At 36.4% G+C, this 18,126-nt stretch overlaps 1 non-coding gene across 1 annotated transcript; it reads right to left on the bottom strand.

Annotated features, from left to right (window-relative positions):
* Window positions 1-15,340: 15,340 nt before the first annotated feature.
* LOC112133284 (U4atac minor spliceosomal RNA) lies at window positions 15,341-15,466 on the bottom strand. The gene has a single exon (XR_002914954.1). It is a non-coding gene; the product is annotated as a U4atac minor spliceosomal RNA (small nuclear RNA).
* Window positions 15,467-18,126: the final 2,660 nt, after the last annotated feature.

Here is an 18,126-nt window from a genome sequence, read left to right as displayed (position 1 = left end):
AGGATGCCTCAGGAAACTTACAGTTACAGTGGAAGGTGAAGGGGAAGCAAGGTACTTTCTTCACAAGGGAGCAGGAGGGAGAATGAACACAGAAGGAACTACCAAACACTTATAAAACCATCAGATCTTGTGAGAACTCACTATCATGAGAACAGCATGGGGGAAACTGCCCCCATGATCCAATTACTTCCACCTAGTCTCTCCCTTGACATAAGGAGATTTTGAGGATTATGGGGATTATAATTCAAGATGAGACTTGGGTGGGGACACAAAGCCTAACCATATCAACATGTGTTAACATTATACGAGAGTTATAACTTTATATGAGAGTCATGATCTTACTCTTAAAAAATTATCTCTTTACATTATCAGTGGAGAGGAGGAAGCTAAAATGTTTAATTTCCGATATGTAGGGTTGATTTTGCCCTAGTTTTATCTAACTTTAGTTGCTTAAACAAGGAGACTCTAATTAGAGTAAAAAGTAAATAGTTATTTGAGAAATTTTGGCAAATTCATTGTTGAAATTTCTCTCAGAAATTGAGAAAGTGAAAGACTCTAAAGTGGGTAACAAATATTTTTCAAAGTGAGCTAGTTTCATATTTGTTTAACAAATATGTCCATTTGATAGATCATTACAGAAATTTCAGCGATAGATCACTGTGTTACTTTTATAGCACTTTTTTTTTTTTTTTTTTTTTTGAGACAGAGTCTCGTTCTGTCGCTTAGGCTGGAGTGCAGTGGCGGGATCTTGGCTCACTGCAAGATCCACCTCCCGGGTTCACGCCATTCTCCTGCCTCAGCCTCCCAAGTAGCTGGGACTACAGGCACCCGCCACCATGCCCAGCTAATTTTTTTTTGTATTTTTAGTAGAGATGGGGTTTCACTGTGCTAGCCAGGATGGTCTCGATCTCCTGACCTCGTGATCCACCCGCCTCCGCCTCCCAAAGTGCTGGGATTACAGGTATGAGCCACTGCACCTGGCCTTTTAAAATAGCACTTTTATAACAAAGTACCACAAACTGGGTTGCTTAAAACAATAGAAATTTATTGTTTCACAGTTCTAGAGTGTAAAAGTCTGAAATTGAGGTGTCAGCAGGGCTCCCTCTTGAGTCTGTAGGGGCGAATCCTTGCTTACCACTTTAGTTTCTGGCATTTGCTGGCAATCCTTGATATTCCCTGGCTCGCACCACTCTTAATCTCTGTGTTTGTCATCACATGACTCTTGTGTATCTTCACATCATTTTTCCTCTGTGAGTGTCTGTGTCCAAATGTCCCTCTTTTATAAGAGCACCAGTCATATTGGATGAGGGGCCCACCCTACTTCAGTATATCCTCATCTTAACTGGTTTTACCTGCAACATCTCTATTTCCAAATAAGGTCACGTTCTGAGGTACCGGGGGTTAGAACTTCAACATATGAATTTGGGTAGTGGTTAATACAATTCAGCCATAACGAGGAGAAGCCAGAAATCTGGTGGAAAGAAATTACTAACTCATAGCCAGAGAATTGACCAAAAACCTTGATAATTTCACATGTTCTTCTCTGTTTTCTTTTGGGTTCTGAGTCAATACAAATTGAGGGTTCTACTGGGTCCCCAGGTACTCGTCCCTGGTTGGAGAGCTATTTAAGAGGTAGGTCCATCAGAAGTATAATTCCATTTCAGAGGTGACTTGGTGTGTGGAGCTCACCTGGGGTAAAGGCAGTGGTAATGTGTGGGTGAGCCAAATGGCGAGGTAGACGAGTCCAGATACAAATTGAAAAGGACCTTTCTGCTCTGGATTCACTTCCCAACACATCACAGAAAGTAATTCCTACTGGACCTGGGTAAAGTGTCTTCTCTCCAAGTAGAATGTGACCCTCTCCTTCCAGAGTCACAGATTTATGAGTTTTCCTGTTGGTTTCTTTATTTTCGTCTCCCTAGTTGCCCAGGGGAAAATCAGGATAATTCTGAAAGTAGAACTTTCAACCCAAGCTCTTTTATTGCTCCTAGGTTTGTGGTTTTGAGTATTACTCATACATTTACACCCACAAAGTAAGCTTGAGCCGTTGAAGTGTGGTCATTAATTAATCAATTAACCTAAGTAAATCCTTCCCTGTTATGCATTTGTTGTCTCATCTTTCCAGGGAGTTTGAAACCAGGTTTCCAATAATTTCTGATGATGAAGGATCCTCTGGCTTAAGACTCGCAGTAGAAAAGTTCATGGAAAGCTTAGGGTGTTAACCTCTTTCCTGGCGGTGTTCCAGCTGGTTTTAAATCCATCTGCTTGCTTTGGCTTTCCCACATTACCTCTTTATGTGGCTGTTACAGGAACCTTCCTCTCAGTGTCCAATAAAACCCACCCCATCCCTTCTCAATCTTGCTACAAAAGGTTGGAAAAAACCGGATGGTGATCTTACTTTACTTGAAGGCCACAGGATAGACAGAGGCAATTAGGTACATGAACTTAGGAGTGGTCATTATTTTTCACACTGAACTGTTCAGTGAGGAACAATCAGGAAAGAGTTCCTTGGAATCTCCCTTTATACCTAATGAGCCCTCTGGAAGAAATTTGAGTCCCATGAGAATTTGAGGTTCACCTAGCAGTTTAAGAAAGGATTAGCAATTTATGTGTGCTAAGAGCCAATGGCAAAAGGAAAGTTGTTCTTGAGTTGTGGGTGGTCAAATGTCCACGGAGCTATGGAATTGTCTGAAGGCTGTATACACAGCAATGAGGAAAAACACAAGGACATCTTCTCGGCAGACAGCTGTACTAGCTATCCAGGCAAGTGCTGAGCACTGATGAGGATGTTCAAATGTAGAGAGCAACACACTCAGAGCCCAGACATTGGGGTTCCTGACTCTGTTCTTCCATTCATCAGCTGAGGAATTGAGTGTAATCCCTTAGACTCTTTGAATCTCACTTGCTTTTTTAACATTTCTTACCACGTGCTCTGGTTGAAGTAACTTTTCCACAGGTCTTTTCTGTTGCTTGAAAGCTCTTTTGACCAAAACTTTGTTAAAATACACATAAATGTATTTGGGTATTATTAGTACTGTTATTGATATTGTTACTGGTATTGTGTAATGGTGGCAACTGTGGTGGGCACCTTAATTTGAGTGCTTTATATCTATTACTTTCCTTAATCCTCATAATGACTATATGAAGACGTATTATCATTATTTACAGTTGGGAAACTAAACTTCAGGTAGGTTGTTAAAATATCCAAGTGGAAACAGATAGTTAAAAGGCACCTAGCAAGTGGGTAGGGCCAGTGAAAATGGGACACATATGAATTTGAAGGATTATAAAAGTGGGGTAAGTCTCTGAAGGGGTGTGTCAAAAGAGGCTCCCTTTTTTTTTTTTTTTTTTTCTGAGATGGAGTCTCACTCTGTCACCCAGGCTGGAGTGCAGTGGCCCTATTTGGGCTCACTCCAACCTCCACCTCTGGGTTCCAGTGATTCTCCTGCCCCAGCCTCCCGAGTAGCTGGGACTACAGGCATATACCACCATGCCCAGCTAACTTTTGTATTTTTAGTACAGATGAGGTTTCACCATGTTGTCCAGGATGGTATTGATCTCTTGATCTCATGATCTGCCCACCTCGGCCTCCCAAAGTGCTGGGATTGCAGGGGTGAGCCACCGCACCCAGCCGAGGGGCTCCCTTTTTAAGGGAAGTGGCAGAGGGGTATAGAGGAGACTGCTGAGCATTTCCAAAAAAGCCCCCCCACCAAAAAACGTTAAAAAGTACAGAAAAGGAAGATGCTAGAAATAAGATTTTATTTATTGTTTAAGTTGTTTTTACCACTTTCTTCATAATTATCAAAATAACACATGCACTTTAAAGAAAAATCAGACTGTATAGAAAACTTTAAAGAAAAATCAGACTGTATAGAAAAATGTAAGGAACTGAAAAATATATATATAGACTTTCTACCATAATTACTTTATTATTGCACATTACCTCCTAGTTTTGGTCTGTTTAGTGATTTAATTTTTCTAAACTTGCAATCTGGTTCATAAATTATAAACATTTTTACATGTTGTTAAATGGTCTTTATCATTATCATTTTACATGGTGACATAATTCATCATATGTATAGTAAGTCATTTCCCCATGGTTGAACATTGAGAGGCATGCACTTTTGTGGATAATTTGAACTTGATTCTTCATAGATGGTACTTTAATGCATTAAATTTAGGGGGGTGGAATATGGTTTCTAGAAACAACCATCTTGATTTTTCATAGACATATAAATTTGTTAAAAATGAAAGTTACCCAATACCTATTCTACCAGCTATTTGTAGAAGGTGAATATTAGAAAGTTGATAACATGAAATTAGACTTCTCTAAAAAAATTTAAAAAGGAGTGAAAAGTGCTCTTTGGATGTCAAGAAGAATCAAAGAGATATTTAAGGTATTAGTAGAGAGATTAGTGACTGTACTAATATATTTCTGTCTCCTAGATAAAAAGGCATTCACCATGTCCTATGCAAAATGAAGCCAGAATTTCAAGTAGAAATGCAATAACTTTAAGAAAACTTTTCTTGGCATTATATGCTTACACATGTACTTTTATATTCTACAAGGTTGAAAAAAAGTTAAAATTCTGAAGTATTGAGGCCACAGCTATATAAAAAAATTAAGGTTTTAAACCAGATTTGTGAGGAAAAGAAAATATGTGTTATGGTATGCTAAATGCTATACAAAAAAAAAGTGCTATACAGCAATTTTTCACGCTGGCAAATGTTCTACTTCTGCCAGTATGAACAATTGTTTTTGCTGGCAAGAACAGTTTCAATACAAACAGAAGCAAGCCACCATTTCTTAACACAGTGAAGTTGAACATTTCAAACATTTAATGGAAATTATTTACACAGTCATTTCATTGTTATTTAAAGGAAGTAGTAGGAATTCCATGAAAACTTGTGTTTATGACAAAAGTAAATTGCTAAATTAAATTGTAAGGGTATTTTTAAGTTAGAAGTATAATAAATAGGAGATGAGTTAGAAAGAAACAAATATATCTACTTATGAAACATTATTATTGTTAGCTTTAACCTTCTCCGACCCTCATGGACTAGGTAAGAGTCTGGAAAAGACAGGGTGAGTCGTCTACCAAGTATTTATTCACTTTTTCTTGTTTAAGAGACTGAATTCTTTTCAGTGCATCCATGGGCCCAGCTGAAGTACTTCTCCAGACTTGCTTGCAGTTAGGAGTAACTACATGACATTTTCAGCTGATAAAATAATTGAAAAAAAAAACCCTGCCAGATTCTACTCCTTTATGCTTTCTTCCTTCTTGTTATTGATTGAAAAAAAGATAGTGAGGTTGAATGTAATAGTCCATTTGAGATCGTCCCACAGCTAAGATGAGAGGTTAAGTCCCATAATAAGAATGACAGAGTATCAAGGAAATAGATCGCGCGGCAGTGCTGCACCATGACCCCACTGCACAGCTTTTCGCTGCATTTCCTTTTTATGGAAGGCAAATTATGCAAGGCTGTTTGGTTAAGCCGCTGTCATCAGATATCTGTTACATACAGTACACATAAATCCTAAATGATGCAGAGCCCTTGACATGTCTTCATTTTGAATTCTGTACTTTATGAGCTAGCCATTATGGTAATGATGTGCTTAGTGATTTTCTCCCTACAATCCTTTGAGCTATTAATTATATGAATGAATTAACATTTGTAATGCATTCTCTCTTTCTCATTATTGTATTTAATGACTAATAAGTTGTCTGACAATTGTGCGAATTTAATAAATGTATATTTCCAGGTAACTGGAGAGTTGTTTTGACTCCATAGTGTTACACACACACACACACACACCCCACACACAGACACAGACAAAGATATACCACACACAGACACACACACATTTCTTTATATAATTGTATGTATGTGCAAACATCCTATATATTTGTAATGAATTTATAATGATGTTATGTGTTTTTTGTTTGGTTTTAAAATACTCAGACATTAAATAATTACCACATGAGAGTAATTACCATTATTTCCTTTCTAGCTAGGATTTGTATATTGTTGTAAAAATGGACATTTATGTGTTTCAATGAACTGTATGATCTTAGGGAAACAAAAGAGAGCTGATGTGACTGAAAGGGAAATAAAGAAACTTAATGACTTTAGATTTCCTCCTGCAGGATTTTCCAGATCACCTGAACAAGCATTTTGTAAAAGCAAAACAAAAACGCACAACATTTTAAACTCAAATAACTTTGGGGAGTATAGCATGTTACACCATCTTTTTGGACCAGGGGCACATTAAAGTTGCCTACAGTAGACAAATCTGTTTAACATTTTAAAATTCAGCATTCCCAGCCTTATATGATCATGAAACCCTTCTATTCAAATGAGGTCTATTAACACCCAGTGGAAATGCTGTTACATGATGCATATTCTGGTAAACCCTGCAATAGAGGGATTGGAAGCAAGAATTATCACCAGTATTATTTAATGTTAATCTAAAATATCTAGTGTAATGAGATGGTAATCAGAAATAAGATGTTAAAAGGAAAATAAAATTTCAGACATTTTACAGAAGACAGAAATTTATATTTTACCATGAGAGGGAGATATTTATCTAGTTTCTTATTCTGTCTCTGGCAGCCAGAGTACCTATGACTTATTTTAAATTTAAATTTATTTATTTATTTTTAGAGATGAGGTCTCACCATATTGCTCAAGCTATTCTCAGACTCCTGGCCTCAAGGAATCCTCCCAGGTTGGCCTCCCAAAGTACTGAGATTACAAACGTGCGCCACTGCACCCAGCTGAGAATACCTATGTCTAAAACATAGTTTTAATATGTGCTTAATAAGTGCTTGTTGAAGGAAGGATGGTTTGATGGAAGGAAGGGAGGGAGAGAGAAAGGGAGTCTCTCCTGGGAAACCAGGACTCCAGAGAAACATCCTGGACAAGCTGCCCAAGAGCCATGGTTTTATAAGCTTTCTGGAGACTTGGACATGCTTCATAAATTGCTTTTTCTCCAAATTCTCAGTATTTGAACTTTTGTTTTTTTACTCTAATGATAGAAAATATGTGTATTTGATAGCTACTAATCGGAATCCTTCTCAACATAGTACTCTAAGCAACTACTACCAATTAATTGTGGTAGGTGAGAGAGCTAAAACCTGATTGCCATCTCTAACATAAGCCTCTATCCTTTTCTCCTGGTCAAATAACTTAGGCTTATTTCATAATCACTAGCCTCCTGTCTGTAGCATTATCTGAAGACAAATTATTTGCTTTTTAAAACAATCTCAAATACTGTCATGATGATTTTTAAATGCCCCAAAATTATTTGACATTCTTCCCTTCAGTAGGTGGAAGATAATTCTCCTTCCCTTGAGTGTGGGCTGGAGTAGGCTTAATAAATTTCTTCTAATGAAAATAATATAATGAAAGTGACAACATGAGACTTTGAAGATAATATAAAACGCTCTGTGGCTTACTGCTTACTCTGTCTCTCTGTCTCGTAATTCACTGTGGAAGAAGCTAGCAGCCATGCAGGACAAGCCCATGTGGCAAGCACCTGATGCCTCCTGCTAGCTTCCACATGAATGATCAATCCAGAAGTTGCTTCTCCAGCCCCAGTCAACTCTTCAAATGAGACTTTATCCTATGCCAACATCCTAATTGCAACTTTATGAGAGAATCTGAGCCAGGGCCACCCAAATAAGCCACTCTTGAATTCTTGACTCACAGAAACTGAATAATACACTTTTATTGTTTTAAACACTAAGTTTTGGGGTAATTTTCAGTGCATAAATGGATAAACAATGCTACTATATTAAAAGCTTTTAAAGAAATACAGCTCTTTTGCAGCCCTTTAAAGCCCACCCCCTTTTCCATTAAATTTTACCACTTTGGTATGGCTGAGTTAGCCAGTTGTCCAGCAATATCTGATTTATTCTTTCCTCCAAAGTGAAGTCGGAAAAATGTTTTAAATAAAGGGTCAAATAATAAACATTTTAGGCTTTGTGGGCCAGATGATGTCTGTCACAACTATTCAACTCTGCCATTGTAGCACAAAAGCAGCCGTAGACAACATGTAAATGAAGGACCATGGCTCTGTTCTAATAAAAATTTACAGTAGTCCCTCTGATCTGAAAGGGAGACATTCCAAGAGCCCCCAGCATGTCTGAAACCATAGATAGTATTAACCCTATATACACTATATTTTTATCCTATATATACCTATGATAAGATTTAATTTACAAATTAGACACAGTAAAAGATGAACAATAACTAGAAATGGAATAATTATAACAATATACTCTTCACAATTTCATTGATAGAAGACCCATTCTTACTGTAGATCTTAGCAACCTCAGCATACAATTTGTTTTCTTTCCTGAGTCCAGAGCTTTTACCTTTTCACGTAAAGGAAGCACTTTACAGCTGATCTTTGGCACATCTGAATTGTCGGTATCACTACTCTTGTGCTTTGGGGCCATTATTAAGTAAAATAAGGGTTACTTGAACAAAAGCACTGGGATACCACAAAATGGCCAGTTGATCTGATAACTGAGATGGCTACTAAGTGACTAATGACTAATGTAGCATCTACAGTGCAGATACACTGGACAAAGGGATGATTCACATCCTGGGCAGGATGAAGCAGGGCGGCACAAGATTTCATCCTACTACTCAGTACAGCACACAATATAAAATTTACAAATTGCTTACTTCTGGAATTTTTTATTTAATATTTTCCCAGCACGGTTGAATGTAGGGTAACTGAAACCATGGAAACAGAAACTGGATGAGGAGGTACTACTGTATTTATGGACACTGAAATTTGAGTTTCACATAATTTTCACATCACAAAATATTATTATTCTTTTGATTTTCTTTTAACCACTTAAAAATGTAAAAACTATTCTTAGCTTGCAGCTCACTTAAAACCAGATTTGGCTCATGGATATAGCTTGCCAATTCTTGTGCTAAATCAATAGATTTCTTGATATTTAGCTGGCACATGGATGCCCAAAATAGAGAATATTCTTTCAGGCTATGGCCACATGACCTTGTTATGGTTGGTGGAATGTAGGTGGAAATGATATGTGCAAATTTTCTTACAAGGAAGTGGTGAACTCTCCCTTTTTTTTCCCTTTTTTCTACTTCTCTTGGCTGAAATGAAGATCATCTTAGACTATGCAGATGATAGAAATGTCCTTGAGATGGTGAAACAGATAGAAACAGCCAGAATTCTTGGCTCTGAATGGTGTGCAGTCATACCGTTATGAGAGTGAGAAAGAAACTAGTCTTTCCTCTGTTTTTAGGTCCTTTTCACACATTAGCAAATCTATATTCTAACTAGTTCAACTGGTGAGTCTTTGGCTAACATCTCTTCTGAATGTCATGACAAGTTAATGTATTGTAATTTCAAGAAGTGCTGTAGACAGTGGTTAACAGCTTTGTGTAAAGTTAAAAAAATGATTCTTGGTTACTAGCCAGGTCAGGATAGTTTGAGTATAGGACAGCTTTAACATTTTCTAAAAACCAGAATTTCTAAAAAGTTGCAGGTATTTTCCTTTTCTTCTGAGTGTTGATTTCATTGGACTTGGAAGTGAACAAATGTGCCTTTTATTCCTTTTCTCCCATCACCGTCACACTTATGGCCAATGAAGGAAGAATATTAATTTGGAGAAACATAAATAAGCCACTTCTTATAATCTTTGAGGAAGAATTAATTCACATTGTCCTTTGGGGAGCTCATTTATATACATGAATGGGTTTAAAATTCCACGCCCTCGCCTCTCCAAATATCTCATGGTCCTATGGGTGTTCATATGATAACAGAAAGAAATTGTAGTCATAATTGGCATATTTATCTTGTAAGTATTTCATATTTTCCACAGTGGAACTTGGGGGTCCCAGACTGTGTACAACAATGAGAAAAGATCCCACAGCCTCAAAATCTGAAAACCACTATGAGATTCATCAACCATCACTTGGCAGCCTCAGAGCACCAGGCATTGTCCAAACACAATTGTTTGAGTTTTTATGCTGACACAAAGTGTTTCCCATTCATCTCTCTCCCCCTTTCTCTCTCTCTTTCTCTCGCTGCCAAAAACTCAACTTGCTTTAAGTAGGCACAGCCTTCCAAGTCCTGGCTGTTAGTGTCCCTGAGAGGTTTCAGGGAGAAGCAGTCTTGGCTGAGAGTTAGAGCTAGAGGCCAGCCAGTGAAGGGAACAATGTCTGGGTTTTGAGAACAGCTGGAGCTTTGGAGGGAGAAAAGCAGCTTGGTGAATGAGGAAAGAATGTGCTTGTCACTTCAAGAGGCAAGAAACGTAGACTTCCCTCCTGCTTCTGCCAATAAGTGTTTATTGGAAAGGGCAGAGTGGTGGTGATGGCAGGTGACTTTTGGTTTGGATTTTTATGGAATTTTTCATGTTTATTTTACCTTTTGAAAGAGCAGATAAATGTACAAGTCCCACACCATAACTATTTTGAATTCTGCTCATGTTTTTATTGGATACAAATGTTGTTCCTCAGAGTTATTTTTAAGAATGCCACCCCTGGCCTATTTTGAAACTCTGCTTGCTTTCCTTGCGTGTAAGTTAATATTTGTTATAGGGATTTTGGAGAAAAATATCAGAGGATATTAAATGGAAAGCAAAGGCCTTAGGGGGAAAGGATCCTATTCTGAGAGCATGAGCTGAATTTACAGTTAGGAAGAATGGGATGGCCTGCTTAGACAAAATAAGGATGTTTTAGCTGAAACCAAAGGTAAACCTATGAAAATTCTGACAAAGTAGGACAAAAAAGTTTATAAGATGTCACATTTCTTAGTCATGTTTTGATTTCTCTCTGATTTTCCTGGATTCTTATGGCAATAGATAGAATAACAGAGACTATATTCTCTTTCTGAATTCTATTTGTTAGACTTGGAAAGTATGACCTGATTTGAAGTGTCATTTATAAAATGAACAAAAAGATCAATATTAGTATTCAAGTAATAATAGCTGTTACCATTTTAAGACCTCTTTCTCTCTTTCTTGACTCTCAACATTTTTGCCTGTTTCAGGATTGGAACAAATATTCTTGAGATCCAGCTGTGCGACAGGCCATGTACTAGATCCTTTCCTTGTAAGAACCTGTCAGAGAGGAATTATTACACCCATTTTCAATATGGAAGACTTGGGCTCAGTGAAGATCCTCATAAATTGTCTAGTATTCCCTGATATCCTATTAAATGGTAATTTTAACATCAATGAATCCTGATTTAAACATGATTTGAATTCCAAAGCCCATGCTATTTCTAATGCCCCATTTTGTCTATACAATAAAATATGGGTTGATTGTGTTCAAATTGAATAATCACTAAAAATTGGCTGATCAGAAGAAACTTGTATATATTATTTAGTACTACTCTTTTGTTAGTGTCTTGTGATTTTTTTAGTAATGGGACTTTAATGCAAGGATGCAATGGACCACAGAATCTTCAACTATCTAGTCACTTTGGGCTTCGAAATTTCCAAGACTGAAATTGATATTTCTGGAGAAAAAACAATTCATTTTTTTTTTTTTTTGAGACAAGTCTTGCTCTGTTGCCAGGCTGGAGTGCAGTGGCCCAATCTCGGCTCACTGCAACCTCTGCCTCTGGGTTCAAGTGATTCTCCTGCCTCAGCCTCCCGAGTAGCTGGGATTACAGGCGGGTGCCACAATGCTCAGCTAAGTTTTGTATTTTTAGTAGAGATGGGGTTTCACCATGTTGGCCAGGACGGTATCGATCTCTTGACCTTGTGATCCGCCTGCCTTGGCCTCCCAAAGTGCTGGGATTACAGGTGTGAGCCACCGTGCCCGGCCACAATTCATTTTTTGAGTGTCTACTTTGTGTTATTTATGGTGAGAATATTAAGAATGCATTTTAGGAATTGACAAAATTCTCAGGTCTCAGAGATCATCATTTTTCTTTGCTATATTTACTAATTCAGTAAAGTCAACACAAATACTTCTTAAGGAGTGACTAAATCATTAAATAAATGTAAAAGGATTTCTTATAATCCAGAATACTTAATCAGGATTCCTACTCCCATAAGCAATCTGGGTAATCAATATTTTCCTTTGTGAATTTCGATGAAGAGTCATTTGTACTGTAATATAGACGTTTCAATGGACTAATATTTGACAAAAATACTGACCTATTTCTCATAAGGATCAAATAAATGGAAGCTTTATTTTACAACTACTTTAAAAATAAGATACATGTAGAACCAATGCTGTGAGTATAATACAACCTTGTTATTGTCACCAGCACGATACTTGTAGGGCAAAGTGGATCAGAGGAATTGTCTGGGGTGATACAAATTTACAGGTCCCAAATTGCTGTTGCCTTTATTGTCAACATTGAATATGTCTTTATAAACATACTTTTATGTGTCTAAAATGGAAAAACCTATTTACAGATATACTCAGATATTTTAGTGATTCATTAAATCAGTTATTGACTGAAAGAATATTTATTAAGAGGTCATTTTTAATAGATTTCCTAGTTTGGGTGTGTTATTCCTAATATTTTAAAGATTCATAAATTTAACATTAAAGAACAACTAGATAGAAACACTGTCTGGGTATATCAGCTTGTCAACATACCAAGTCAGGGCTTATTTAAGACCCTGGGCTGCCACAGAAAATGGTCTGGCCCTCACTTTTTAGCCTAGAAACTTAGTTTTGTTAGTGCTTGAATTTGTCCAGCATCAGGAAGACTAAACAAAGCGTGGCAGACCAATAAAAGCTTTATGTGTAGCAATTTAGCAGAGAAATTAACCACATACGTGGCTGGAGACAGTCTGGTGAAGCTCCGGTTTTCCATTTTACTAGATCTTGACCTTGGTCAAGTTATCTGACCTCTGTGAGTCTCAGTGTCATTATCTGAAAAATTAGGATAGTAATAGCACCTCATAGGGAACTGTGAAGCTTAAATGAAATGATGCTTGTCAAGCACTTAGCCCAATTCCTGGCGACACTAACAGCTCAGTAAACATTAGATGTTACAGTTCTTATTTATGCTAATGTTACTTTTGTGGTTCTTCTTCTTATCATTAGTATTTTTATTATATAAACCCAAAAGTTAATATATAAATTTATAATTGAACATTGTATAATGCGTGGAATGCTTGTGTAACCTCTCAAGGCTACTTCATTTCTTAGTTTAAACATAATTTGTATATAGAACCAGTAATTAGAAAGCTGTCTGGGATGGACACAGTGACTCATATAATCCCAGCACTTTGGGGGGCCTTGATGGGAGAATTGCTTGAGTCCAGGAGTTCAAGACCAGCCTGGGAAACATGGCAAGACCCCATCTCTACAAAAATTACAAAAAAAGAAATCAGCCAGGCGTGGTGGCTCATGTCCATGGTCCCAGCTACTCAGGAGGCTGAGGCAGGAGGACTGCTTGAGCCCATGAGGTCGAGGCTGCAGTGAGCCATGTTTGTGCCACTGTGCTCCAGCCTGGGTGACAGAGCAGGACTCTGTCTCAAAAAGAAAACCAAAACCAAAAGCAAACCAAAATAAAACAACAACAACAAAGAAAGCTGTCTGGTTAATGAGGACAAAAGATTGGTTTACAGACAAGCATCTTTTAAAATTTTGCATTTAGCTAGAATAAACTCATGTTAATATAGATGAGTTTATTCTATATTATAATAATATATATTATTATATTATATTAAATATTATATATAATTATATAATATAATATAATATAATAATATTATTATATTATATTAATATATTATATATAATATTATATATTATATATTATATATAATATATAATTTATAATATATATATTATATATTATATATTATATATATATTATATATAATTTATAATATATATTATATAGAATTATATAATATTAATATAATATTATTATATTATATTAATATAATATTATTATAATATTAATATAATATTATTATAATATTAATATAATATATTAATATCTGGTTATCTTTGGTGATAGAATGCTGATTGGCCAGTATATTTATCTTTAATTCTTTCTATTGAGGTGAAATTCACATAAAATAAAATTAATCATTTTATAGCATTCAATTCATTGACAGTGCATTCACAACGTTGTACAGTCACTTTCTGTATCTAGTTACAAAACCTTTTTATCACCTGAAATGAAACCCCATTCCCATTTAGCAGTCACTCTATTTCCTGCTCTCATTAGCCTCTGGCAAATACCATTCTGCTTTCTATCTTTATGAATTTACCTATTATGGATATTTCATGAAGATAGACTCATGCAATATGTGACCTTTTATATCTGGCTTTTTTTTCACATGGAATAATATTTTCAGGGCTCATCCACATTATAGCATGTATCAGTATGTCATTTCTTTTTATGGATAATATTCCATTGTATGCATATATCACATTTAAAAAATCCATTAATCTGTTGATGATCTTTGACTAATTTTTTAATGGAAAATTATTTAATAAATATAGTCCATAGACAAATACTTCCTTTTTTAAAAATAAATTATTTTATATTAGATTCAGGAGGCACATGTGCATGTTTGTTGCATGAGTATATTGCATAATCATGGGGATTGGGCTTTGAGTGTACCCATTATCCAAATCGTGAAACATTGTACCCAATAGGTAATTTTTCAAGCCTTGCCCTTTCTCTCACCCCCCCACCCCTTTTGGAATCCCCAGTGTTTATTATTTCCATCTTTATGTCCATGTGTACCCACTGCTTAGCTCCCACTTATAAGTGAGAACATGTGGTGCTTTATTTTCTGGTTTGATTTAGTTCACTTAGGATGATGACCTACACCTCCATCTATGTTGCTGCCAATGACATGAGTTCATTCTTTTTTATGGCTGGATGGTACTAGTTTTATAGAATGACTTAGAAAAAAATTGTTTCTGCTAGACTTTTTGGAGTAGTTTCAGTGAGACTAGTACCAGCTCTTCTTTGTATGTCTGGTATTCCATGGTGTATATGTACCACATTTTCTTTATCCAGTCAACTGTTGATGTATACTTAGGTTAGTTCCATGACTTTGCTATTGTGAATAGTGCCGTGATGAACATACAAATACAGGTGTCCTTTTTACATAATGATTTTTTTTTTTCCTTTGGGTAGATACTCAGTAGTGGGATTGCTGGATCAAATGTTAGTTCTATTTTTAGTTCTTTAAGAAATCTCCACACTGTTTTCCATAGAGGTTGAACTAATTTACATTGTCACCAAGAGTGTATAAGTTTTCCCTTTTCTTTTTCTGACTTTTCTTATTATTATCATTATATTTTTTAAAAGATACAAAATTGATTACTTTTCTTATTTTTAGCAGGTTTTCATTTTTCCAAAAATTGCACCAAGTTAAAGCAAAGCTCTAGTTGATGCAGGTGTGTTGTGTAGGCATTAGTAGTACTGCCCTCACTATGCACTCATTGGAAAGTAGTGCAATCCCAAGAAAAGGATGGTGTATTTGTCCGTTTTCATGCTGCTGATAAAGACATACCTGAGACTGGGTAATTTACAGGAAAAAAGGTCTATTGGACTTACAATTCCGCATGGCTGGGGAGGCCTCACAATCATGGCTGAAGGCAAGGAAGAGCAAGTCATATCTTACATGGACGACAGCAGGCAAAAAGAGAGAGTTTGTGCAGGGGAACTCCTCTTTTTAAAACCATCAGATCTCGTGAGATTTATTCGCTATCATGAGAACAGCATGAGAAAGACCTGGCCCCATGATTCAATTACCTCCCACTGGTTCCCTCTCACAACACGTGGGAATTCAAGATGAGATTTGGGTAGAGGCACAGCCAAACCATATCAATGGTTCTTTTTTGACATTTTAATAATAGCTATTCTAATTTGTGTAAAGAGATCTCATTGTGATTTTAATTTGCATTTCTTTGATGATTAGTGATGTCAAGCAATTTTTCCTATGTTTTTTGACCACTTGTATTTCTTCTTTTGAGAAATGCCTGATCATGTCCTTTGCCCACTCCTTAATGGGGTTGTTTTTTTCTTTGTTGAATTTGTTTCAGTCCCTTGTAGATTCTGGATATTGGTCTTTGTCAGAGGTATAATTTGCATTTTATTTTTTCCCATTTGGTAGGTTGTTTACTCTGTTGATGATTTCTTTTGCTGAGCAGAGGTTTTTCTTTTTCTTTTTTTTTTCTTGTATACCTAATTCCCATTTGACTATCTTTGGCTGTGCAGATTTTTTAAAAATTAAACTCCATTTGTCTATTTTTGATTTTGTTGCATTTGCTTTGGGCATCTTCAACATAAATTCTTTGCCTAGGCCAACGTTCAGAAGAGGTTTTCCTAGGTTTTCTTCCAGGATTTTTATAGTTTCAGGTCTTACATTTAAGTCTGTAATCCATCTTGAGTTAATTTTTGTATATGGTGAGAGATGGGGTCCAGTTTTGTTTTTCTGCATATGAATCGCCAATATTCCCAGCACCACTTATTGAATAGGATGTCATTTCCCCACTATTTATTTTTGTAGACTTTATTGAAGATAGTTGATTGTAGGTATGTGTCTTTATTTCTGGGTTCCCTATTCTGTTCCATTGATCTGTGTGTCTATTTTTGTACCAGTACCAGGCTGTTTTTGTTACTATAGCCTTGCAGTATAATTTGAAGTCAGGCAATGTGGTGTTTTTTTCTCCAGATTTGTTCTTTTTGCTTAGGATTGCTTTGGCTATTTGGGCTCCTTTTTGGTTCCATATGAACTTTAGAATTATTTTTTTCTAATTATGGGAAAAATAAAGTTGGTAATTTGATAGAAATTACATTCAACATATAGATTGTTTTGGACTGTATGGTCATTTTAACAATACTGATTCTTCCAATCCATGATCATAGAATGTTTTCCATTTGTTTGTGTCATCTATACCTTCTTTCATCAGCGTTTTGTAGTTCTCCTTATAGGGATCTTTCATCTCCTTGGCTAAATGTATTCTTAGGCATTTTATTTTTGGCTATTGTAAATGGGATTGAGATCTTGATTTGGTTCTCAGTTTACATGTTATGGGTATACAGAAATGCTGCTGATTTTTGTATGTTGATCTTTCATCCTGAAATTTTTTTTTTTTTTTTTTTTTTTGAGGTGGAGTCTCGCTCTGTTGCCCAGGCTGGAGTGCAGTGGCACAATCTCGGCTCACTGCAAGCTCCACCTCCCACATTCACGCCATTCTCTTGTCTCAGCCTCCCGAGTAGCTGGGACTACAGGTGCCCACCACCACGCCCAGCTAATTTTTTTATTTTTAGTAGAGACGGGGTTTCACTGTGTTATCCAGCATGGTCTCAATCTCCTGATCTCTTGATCTACCCTCCTTGGCCTCCTAAAGTGCTGGGATTACAGGCATGATCCACTGTGCCCAGCCTATCCTGAAATTTTACTTGTTTGTCAAGTTTAAGAGTCTTTTGGAAGAGTATTTAAGCTTTTCCAGGTATATAATCATGTCATTGGTGAACAGAAATAATTTGACTTCCTCTTTTCCAATTTGGATATCTTTTATTTCTTTCTCTTGCCTGATTGCTCTTCTAGGACTTCCAGTACTATTCCGGTTGAATAGGAGTGGTGAGTGTGAACATCCTTGTCTTGTTCTAGTTCTTAGGGGTAATGCTTTCAGCTTTTCCCCATTCAGCATGATGTTGGTAGTGGGTTTGTCATATGACTCATTATTTTGAGATATGTTTCTTCAATGCCTAATTTGTTGAGAGTTTCCATCAAGAAGGGATGTTTGATTTTTATCTAATGCTTCTGCATCTACTGAGATGATCATATGGTTTTAGTTTTTAGTTCCGTTTATGTAGTGAATCATGTTTATTGATTTGCATATGTTCAACCATCCTTGCATTCTAGGAATAAAGCCCACTTGATTGTGGCAACTTAACTTTTTGATGTGCTTGTGGATTCAGTTTGCTAGTATTTCATTGAGGATTTTTGTGTCTATGTTCATCAGGGATATTGGCCTGTAGTTTTCTTTTGTTGTTGCGTCTTTGCAAGATTTTGGTATCAGGATGATACTAGTTTTGTAGAATGAGTTAGGAAAGAATCCTTCCTGCTAGATTTTTTTGGAATAGTTTCAGTGAGACTAGTACCAGCTCTTCTTTGTAGGTCTGGT

Source organism: Pongo abelii, chromosome 3 (genome assembly GCF_028885655.2).
Source record: "Pongo abelii isolate AG06213 chromosome 3, NHGRI_mPonAbe1-v2.0_pri, whole genome shotgun sequence".
Taxonomy (NCBI): Eukaryota; Metazoa; Chordata; class Mammalia; order Primates; family Hominidae; genus Pongo; species Pongo abelii.
This window is presented reverse-complemented; position numbering and strand designations above follow the sequence as displayed.